Source organism: Pongo pygmaeus, chromosome 4, assembly GCF_028885625.2.
Source record: "Pongo pygmaeus isolate AG05252 chromosome 4, NHGRI_mPonPyg2-v2.0_pri, whole genome shotgun sequence".
Lineage (NCBI taxonomy): Eukaryota > Metazoa > Chordata > Mammalia > Primates > Hominidae > Pongo > Pongo pygmaeus.
This window is the reverse complement of record NC_072377.2, coordinates 17,777,571-17,786,892: the sequence shown is the minus strand read 5'-3', so window position 1 is coordinate 17,786,892 and position 9,322 is coordinate 17,777,571. Positions and strand designations below refer to the sequence as shown.

Below are 9,322 nucleotides of genomic sequence, written 5' to 3'. Positions count from 1 at the left end.
AAAAGAAATCAGATACTGTTGATTGTTTCAGCAGGTTGGGGGAAAAGGAGAGACTGTGGTTGATAATCCAGGCTGATGGGTGTGAGGGGTAGGAGAGAAATCTCCATCATATGTATGAGAATCCAAAGGCAGAAAGCTGTTTCCCTTTGGAATCCTAAGGCGAGGCAACTTCCCAGACTGCCTGCCCTACACGGAGCACCTCCAGAAGAACAGGATGGGGCTGGCGCCAAGCGCAGAAGGGCTGGGAGGTCCCCACCCCAGGCCCCCTCATTTCCAGTGAGGCCTGCAGAAGACCCAGAAAATTTCTCATAGGCCCTGAGGAGGAAAAGAACTGAAAATTAGTAAGTTGTATGCCTGCCGAGGGTCACCAAAGTGTGGGGCCAGGAGACCCCGTAGCAGAGGCACAGGAAGGACAGCCCAAAGCTGAGAGCCAGTGGAGGAGTCTTCCAAGTCCCGGGGAATCAGCGGAGCTAGGGAGAAACCGAGGGGAAAATGGCAGAGCTCCCGACAACCAAGGGCAGGGCAGACCTGTGCTGAGAGAGCAGGCGTGGGGCAGCTTGGGCACAGTGACTATAGTGGGAAACTCGCACACCAACAAAATGAGGCATTTCCCAGAAGCCAGCCTCTGGAGACCATGTGGGGATAGGGGACTAGTGCTTCCCTCGACGCCATGCTGGTTGTGTCCACACGGCCACAGGGCACCCGGGGAGGCCACGGAAGCAAATTCAACTGGTTGGAAAATTCTCAAAAGATACTTCTCCTTCCTTCCTTCCTTCTTTCCTTCCTTCCTTTCTTTCTTTCTTTTACTTTCGAGATGGGGTCTCACTGTATTGCCCAGACTGGTCTCTAGCTCCTGGACTCAAGTGATCCTCCCGCCTTGGCCTCCCCAATGTGCTAGGATTACAGGTGTGAGCCACTGTGCCCAGCAAAAGAGACCTTCTTTAAAACAGAAAAAAAAAAAAAAAAGGCAGGTGCCGTGGCGCATGCCTGTAATTCCAGCACTTTCGGAGGCCAAGGCGGGCAGATCACCTGAAGTCAGGAGCTCAAAACCAGCCTGGACAACATGGTGAAACCCTGTCTATAATAAAAATACAAAATTAGCTGGGTGTGGTGGCATGCGCCTGTAATCCCAGACACTTGGGAGGCTGAGATAGGAGAATCACTTGAACCCAGGTGGCAGAATGAAGTGAGCTGAGATGGCGCCACTTCACTCCAGCCTGGGTGACAGAGCTAGACTCTTTCTCAAAAATAAAAAAATAAAAAAATAACAGTAATAGAAAATAAATAAAACAGAAAAAAAAGTTTGAAGAGAAATTGTTTTTTGAGCAAACTGAGTTTTTGCTTGTTTTTGAGACGGAATTTCGTTCTTGTCGCCCAGGCTGGAGTGCAGTGGTACGATCTCAGCTCACTGCAACCTCCTCCTCCTGGGTTCAAGCAGTACTCCTGCCTCAGCCTCTTCCCAGAGTAGATGGGACTACAGGCATGCACCACCACGCCTGGCTAATTTTTGTGTTTTTAGTAGAAACGGGGTTTCGCTATGTTGGCCAGGCTGGTCTCGAACTCCTGACCTCAGGTGATCCTCCTGCCTCGGCTTCCCAAAGTGCTGGATTACAGGCGTGAACCATTGTGCCTGGCCAGGTTTTTCACTTTCAAGCTGAGCTGTCCAATATGGTAGCTGCTAGCCACAGGTGGTCCATTGGGTGGCTAGTCTGAATGGAGATGTCTGCCAGTGTAATATAAACATGGATTTTCAAAGACTCAGTCCAAAAAATATATATCTAAATTATCTCTGTAATCATGTGGCATATGAATTACATATTTAAACAATGTAGTTTTGACATATGGATGAAATAAAATACATTATTTAAATTAATTTCACCTGTTTCTTTTTACTTTTTTTAATGTGGCTGAAAAATATATGGTTCACATTTGTGGCTCATTATATATTTTATTGGACAGCACCATTTTAGAGCTAGAAAGCAAGCTGTATTTCTGCAGGTATTCATCCTGAATCAAGGATCAAATATAGGTGTGACAACTTTCAGATCTGTTAGGTATCTATTGATGTGTAAAACAACTTGATTTAAGTCAACATTTATTATCTCACAGGTCTGTGTGCCAGGAATCTGGGTGCCACTTAGGCGGGCCTGCTGGTTCAGGGTCTCTCATAGGCTGAAATTAAGGTGTCACCTGAGGCTACCATCATCTCAAGGCTTAACTGGCGAAGGATGCACATTCAGCCACCCTAGATGGTTGTTGGCAGGACGCAAACTCCTCATGGGCTATTGAATTGAGGACCTGTGTTTATTGTTCCTGTTGGCCCAAGGCTGCCCTGAGTTCCTTGCCATAAGGACCTCTCCAGAAGGCAGCTTGCAACATGGGAGGTGCTTCATCAGAGCCAGCTGGTGACAGAGTACAAGCAAGATGAAAGTCACAGTCTTCTATAACCTGATCTTGGAAATGACAGCCTATCATTTTTGCCATATTCTTCTCATTAGAAGCAAGTCAATAGGCCCACACTCTAAGTAAGGAGATTGCAGAAAGGCATAAATTGGAGGAGATGGGGATTGCTGAGGGCCAATTCAGAAGCTGTCTGCCTAGAACCAAGGAGTATATGAAGCACGCACAAGATGGTTCATCCTGGCAGAGGAGGAACAGTTCTTCCCTCATAACTGAGCTGGAGAGGCACACGTGGCAGAAGGTAGAGGTAGACTGTTGTAGTTGGTGGTGACAAGTTATAGGACCAAAGCTGATGACATATTTGTTTATCTCCATGAAGAAGGAGGCGAGATTGTCTGCTGAAGGAAAGGATATATGTGGTTTGAGGGCAAGAAGAAAGTTCAGGAAAGACCACCTACTAGAGAAACACAGTCCAACTACCAAGCAATGACAAATGGAAGTTCAAAATTACCAAAAGTTAAAAACCAGTCAGCTCAATTGTGTGATTTTCTCCACCAACTTTCAGCTGCCAGGGTACTAGCTCAGACAAAGTAGCAAAACAAATATGCCAGCTCTAGGGTAGGAAAATTTTTTTATCCACGTGTGAGTGCAGCCAAGAAACAGTAGTGTGAATTATACTGGTTTATATTTCTCTCCATTTAATTCTTCCAACCCACCCTGCCCAGCAGGCCTCTTTCCACTGAGCAGCCAACAAATTAAATAGCCTGGTGTGTGAGCTTTTGATACAGCTGTCTTGGACCTGGAGTGCATGCTAATAACCAGCTTTATTCCTCTCTGTCCCTGCATAGTGGCTCAGTGGGCAAAACTCTCCAGGACTTCAAAGGAGATCTGTGACATGGAACAGACCCAGGGGCCCTGTCTGCACATTACAGCTAAATATCGATGATAGTGACCTCCAAAATACCACTAGATCTTCCATGCTAAAACTGCTGTTTACATCTAGCTAATATTTACGATAGAAAACATACAACACTTATGAAACAGTAGGCTCTAGGACACCTTTTAAGATACCCAGAGGTTGGCTGGTTGGTTGATTGATTGGTTGGTCGGTTGGTTGGTTAGGTTTAAAGTCATAGAAAAAACAAGCCACATAAAGTTGCAAAAGCACATTCCTTCCCATGAAATGCACATGCTTGCTAGGAAGATCATTTCATCCTCGTTTGCCTGAGACTGTAGTGAAGACCCATCAGTCCCAGGCAAACCCAGATGGTTAATCATCCTAATTTACCCATGATCCCTCTCAGAAGTGGTCCAGGAGCAAAGCTGCAGCAGAGAGAATCCGTAAGACTGATCTTGCAGCAATTTCTCCTGGTTCTCTGAACAACACCGATCATGGTTCTTTCCTGGCAGCTCTGGTCCCTTAGACGAGGCTGACAGTTTCCTAGAAAGAAACAATCCCTCAGGTTATTACCATTTTCATTTCAGAGTTAATCAAATTCATCAAAAAAGATTTACCAGATGTTTATTATTTGCAAAATACAGTGACAAATGTGGCTAGAGACATGAAAGTATTAAAAAACTATTCCTGCCCTCAAAAAAGAAAAAAAACTAATTTAATTGTGAATACAACACAAAAATCTGCAGGGTGAAAAAAGCCTCAGTAAGAATAAAACTGACATAGAGGGCAAGCGTTTAAAAAATTGCAACTCAGAATATGATTAATTGCAAATATATCCTTGGAAAAAGAGTGGCTTTTAGACTCAGAAAATTCATTTTGTTTTGTTTTTTAAACAAAATAAAGGTAGCTTTTGTAATGGCCTGCTACCATTGGTTGAACAAAGCAGAGGAGAGGAATAGTTGTCACTTCAGACAACTTTTTTTTTTTTTCCGAGTTAGAGTCTCACTCTATTTCCCAGGCTGGAGTGCAGTGGCACAATCTCAGCTCACTGCAACCTCTACCTCCTGGGTTCAAGCAATTCTCCTGCCTCAGCCTCCTGAGTAGCTGGGATTACAGGCGTGTGCCACGACGCCAGCTAATTTTTGTATTTTTGATAGAGACAGGGCTTCACCATGTTTGCCAGGCTGGTCTTGAACTCCTGACCTCAAGTGATTCACCCACCTCAGCCTCCCAAAGTGCTGGGATTACAGGCATGAGCCACCGCACCCAGCCACTTCAGACAACTTTTTAAGCTTGAAACCTATGAACACAGGCTTTCAAGTGAGACACACTGGGTCCCAACATCATCGCTGTCACCAAGTAAGGGTTGGGAAACTCACCAATGCATTTTTTTCCCACCTGAAAAATTGGGATAATATACCTCCATCATAGAGTTGGTGAGAGAATTCCTTGAAATAAGCTGCAAATTATTATTATCAGGTGTCCAATAAATAGTTTCTGTCATGCTTTGTGTAAGTATTAAAAGGAAAATGGCAAGTATCACTTCATCTTCCCCCCACATTTTACAATTGCTTTCATCTGAAAAGTCTGGTGCAATTCAAATTGCATATTAAGACACAAGTGCTGCTTCATTGCCTCTGGGGATTTAAAAGATACAGAGGACTCTCACATATTCTTGTCTGAATGCATTTTCATTCAAAATGCTTTACATTTTGAAGCTGTCAAATTCAGGTCATGTGTGATGCAAAAATTAGTATGGCTGGCAATGCACTTAAACTTATGCTTACAACCTTGTCTTACCTTTTTTCCTATCATATTATCTATTGCTACATAACACATTTCTCCAAATGTAGCAGCTTAAACCAACACATATTTATTATCTCATAGCTTCTGTAAGTCAGGGAGCTGGGAAGGGTGTAACTGCATCTTCCACTGCGGGGTCTCTCCGCAGGCTGCAATCAAGGTGTGAACTGGGCTGTAGCCATCTTATGGCTCAACTGGGGAAGACTTGCTTCCAAGCTCATGAGACTGTTTTCAGGATTCAGTTCCTCTTAGACAGTTGAACTTAGAGTCTCAGTTCCTTGCTGCTGTTGGCTGGCAGCCACCCTCAGAAGTTCCTTGTCATGTTGGCCTCTTCATCATGGCAGCTTGCTTCCTCAAAGTCTTCAAGCCAAGAAGGCAATAAAGAGAGTCCATCAGCAAAAAGGAAGTCATAGTCTTTTGTAAGCTAATCCTTGAAGCTTGAAAACTGTGGCATCCCTTCAGCTTAGCTGGAGTTGGTTGGTTAGAAGCAGGTCACCAGGCTTAACCCATGTTCAAGGGGAGAGAACAGCATACGGCCATCAAACCAGGCAGTGGTGATCATCATGGGCCATCCGAGAAGCCTGCCTACCACAGCTGTCTCTTAGAGGATCTTGGTCACGACTTGTCTACAACAAAGATGAATAAAATAAATAACACTGGAAGACAAATCAATGCCACCAAATGCACAGGGTCCTAGAAACAACAGGGGCAGAGCCACATGTCTTCCTGGTGAGGCAGCTGCCTCAGTGGTTTTTTCTGGGGGGCGGGGGCGGGGGCAGGGATATAGTTTTATTCTGTCGCCCACGCTGGAGTGCAGTGGCACGATCTCAGCTCACTGCCACCTCTGCCTCCCAGGTTCAAGCGATTCTCATGCCTCAGCCCCCTGAGTAGCTGGGATTAGAGCCATGTGCCACCACACCTGGCTAATTTTTGTATTTTTAGTAGAGACAGGGTTTCACACCATGTTGGCCAGGCTGGTCTCAAACTCCTGACCTCAAGTTATCTGCCCGCCTCAGCCTCCCAAAGTGCTGGGATTCCAGGCATAAACCCTGCGCCCGGCCTGATTTTTAGTATTAATCAGAACTAAACAATCTTGGCATGTCCTGCAACACAACCTGCCTGCTTCTTTACAATTGTATGACCTAACCTCTAGTGGAATCTGAGTAAAGTTGAATTTGACTACATTGAATCTTAATAACTTGAGTAGTACCGGAATGACTGTCAGAAGTATCCATGAGGAAAAAAAAAGAAAGAAAGAAAGAAAAAAACACACTGCTGAAGACTTTTGGAAACTAGTCCCAAATCACAGAACGCGAGTAAAATTAGGCCATATGTTTTTGGCCACAGGATTTGGCTTTTTGGATCTCGGTTTCCTTTTGGAAACATGAATGTTACACCAGATAATCTCTCAGACTCCTTCCATCTCGAGAGTGACCCCCAAGATTTTACAACCAATTGTTAGTGAAAATGCTGCTGTGTGCTAAGGCACTTTCCTTAAATCCAAAAGCCTTCCACCAAAGAAGGGACAGCCCCAGGAGTGATCATGAAGGGTGGCTGCAATGAATGCTGCAATGAATGGTTTTCACAAGCCGCATCTGCAAAGCAGAACTTAATTTTCTCCCATTTTTGCCAGGCAGGAAGCTAGTGAAAATTAGCAAAGCTTTTGAAAGGTTGAGTGACCATCTGGTGACAACAGTGCCACATCAGACACTGAGAAAGGCTCAAGTGGAGGAGGGAACAGAGGAAAAAAGCCTGTAGATATTTCTAAGTGGAAAGTGGCCCTGAGCCAGGCATCTTCTGCCCTCTCTCAAAAGGCCTTGCAGAGTGGCATTAGCCCCTCATGGGTGCACAATGAATACTCATTGGCTGAACAAAGAAAACTGGGTATTCGAAGGTTTTGGCGGGTTTTTTGTTGTTTTCGGTAAGCTTGATATGAGATCTGTTGTCTTTCAGGTGCAAATTCACAGAAATCAAGGATGTAAGATGAAGGTATGTCTTCCAACATACGGCAAGGTCCAGCTGATTCACTGAACTGAGAAATGGGTGCATACCTGTAAAAGAAAGGAAGAGCTAGCTTCAGCACGCGGCCTAGTGAAACTGGAGTCAGAACAGAATGAATACGATGAACTGGAAATGTCATGTTATTGAGCTACAGTCTCTAGAATAGAGACAGTGGCATCAGTTGGAGTCCTTAACATTTCAGGTTTCTTGGCTAAACTAACTTCCCCCAGAGAGGGCTAAGACCAGTAATACCATGTCTGCCTGTGACTCTCCTTTTAGTCAAGCTTCCAAGTGGGCTCAACCTCCATTCAGGATGATGGTAGTGACACAGCTAATGAAAGACTGTTTTCACTGGGTTAGAAAGTCCTAACAGCCATTTTTTTCTTTCTTGAGAGTTCTGTGTAATTTTTTTCTTTCTGAAGAGTTCTGTGTTTTTTAAGAGTTCTGATCTCATATGAATGATTTCGAAGTTTAGCTCCCAGTGGGAAATAATTTGTCCACATTCCAGGGAAACAGGAGAAAGCCCCTTAGTTCTAAGAGTAGTACTGACAATCATCACCTACAGTGAAATTATATTTTGGGCAAGTCTGCATTCTTTTATGAGCCACAAAACCATATAGCAGGAACTAAGATGCAGAGACCCTGTAATAAATACATTCCTTCCACCAGCTCTTAGACATCTGGTTCATAAATTGCTCCATTTGACAGTGAACAGGGAAAATGGATGAGAAACATGACGTCAAGCATATAATGTACATATGGTCAAAGAGTCATGACCCACGTGGCCACATTACCAGATTAGATCTTATTCTCACTTTCTCTACAATAGAATAAGCACCAACGGGATAGAAATACACTCTTCTCTCCAATTTAATTATACCTTTATTATTACTTTTCTTATATGCACATAAGCAGCAACAGCTAATGTAAAGTGGAAATTGTAATACAATATGGAAATTGTAATACAATTTCCATATTGTGTCTTTGTTGTCTATAACATTATATAAAAAATGTGTCTCACCCTTTAGTTGGGACCATTTAGAAGCCTGAGGGCAATTACACAGAGTGTATTGGAGTTAGCCGCACAATCTCCTAATGGTAGCTTGGCCCAAAGCCAAGCTTTAAGCCAAACCTCAGGGAATTCAAATTTAAAAGTCAGCTACATTAGTGGTAGTGATTCAGTTTGGAGAAGATATCGCTTTTCGTGATTTATTACAGCCAGTGCTTTCAGTACATTTAAAAGATGGTCTAGCTTAGTTGCATTTTCAAAGGAGCGCTACTGCATAAAATGAGGAACATCTGAACTGGAAGCTATCAGAATGGAAAAGCTTGACTAGGGCTTGAATTATGTGGAAAGCATAATTCTTAGAAATAGGTCCTCAAACACACAAGAATCTGCAAAAATGAGCTATACTTTCAACCCCCCAATATCTAACTTGTGATCATTTGGTAGAGAAGGGTCTGTTACTGTCAAGTATTTTTAAATGACTGCAAAGACATTAATTCCCTAGATGCAGAATAATCATTCAGTATCAAGAATAAACATATAATTTAAAATATTAGTCTTGCTGGTGCTTGTGATCTATGACTAAGCTGTACTTTCAAAGAGAATTCCAAATCTCTCCTCTCTGCAACCCAAGAGAATCTGCACAAAGACTTATGACCTTATGAATTTTCACAGGTTTTCCCCAGTGGATGTCTTTGGTGTCTGCTATCTCAACTGCGGATACACCAGTGAGTCGGTAAATCTTTTCAAAATAGTTCTGTTCTTTCATACTCAGTTCAGATTTGGGGGAAAAAAAGTAGGAGCGACAGTTCTATTTAGAACAAAGCAGCTTAGAAAAAATACGTTAGTCTTATAAAAATAAATCTATCTATACGTGTATTTTTGTCAGAAGAAAACATCATAAACTACAAGTCCATTTCCCACTAGCGTCTTCATTTTCATGTTTTGTTGCATTCCACAGTGGTTTTGCAACCAGCTATATCAAGAGTTTCCAAGAAAAATGTAAACAAGGATTTTGCAGTGACTCCAGCTAGAATACATGAATATGACTGAGAACAGAATATCTCTACTTACTTTAGTCAATTTTGTAGTAACTAAATAAGTAAGATGAAAAAAAAGTAACTTTAAAAAAAAACGATCTCTACTGAGCTATCTGGAGACAAAACATCGTGCTACATTCCAAATCACCAAGGTCCTTCCGGCACACACATCAG

The 9,322-nt window shown here is 43.0% G+C and overlaps 1 long non-coding RNA gene across 1 annotated transcript; it reads left to right on the top strand.

The window, feature by feature from the left end:
* The first annotated feature begins 232 nt into the window (after window positions 1-232).
* Window positions 233-8,664, top strand: LOC129036828 (uncharacterized). The gene is made up of 3 exons (XR_008502658.1): window positions 233-341; window positions 2,110-2,707; window positions 7,055-8,664. It is a non-coding gene; the product is annotated as an uncharacterized LOC129036828 (long non-coding RNA).
* Window positions 8,665-9,322: the final 658 nt, after the last annotated feature.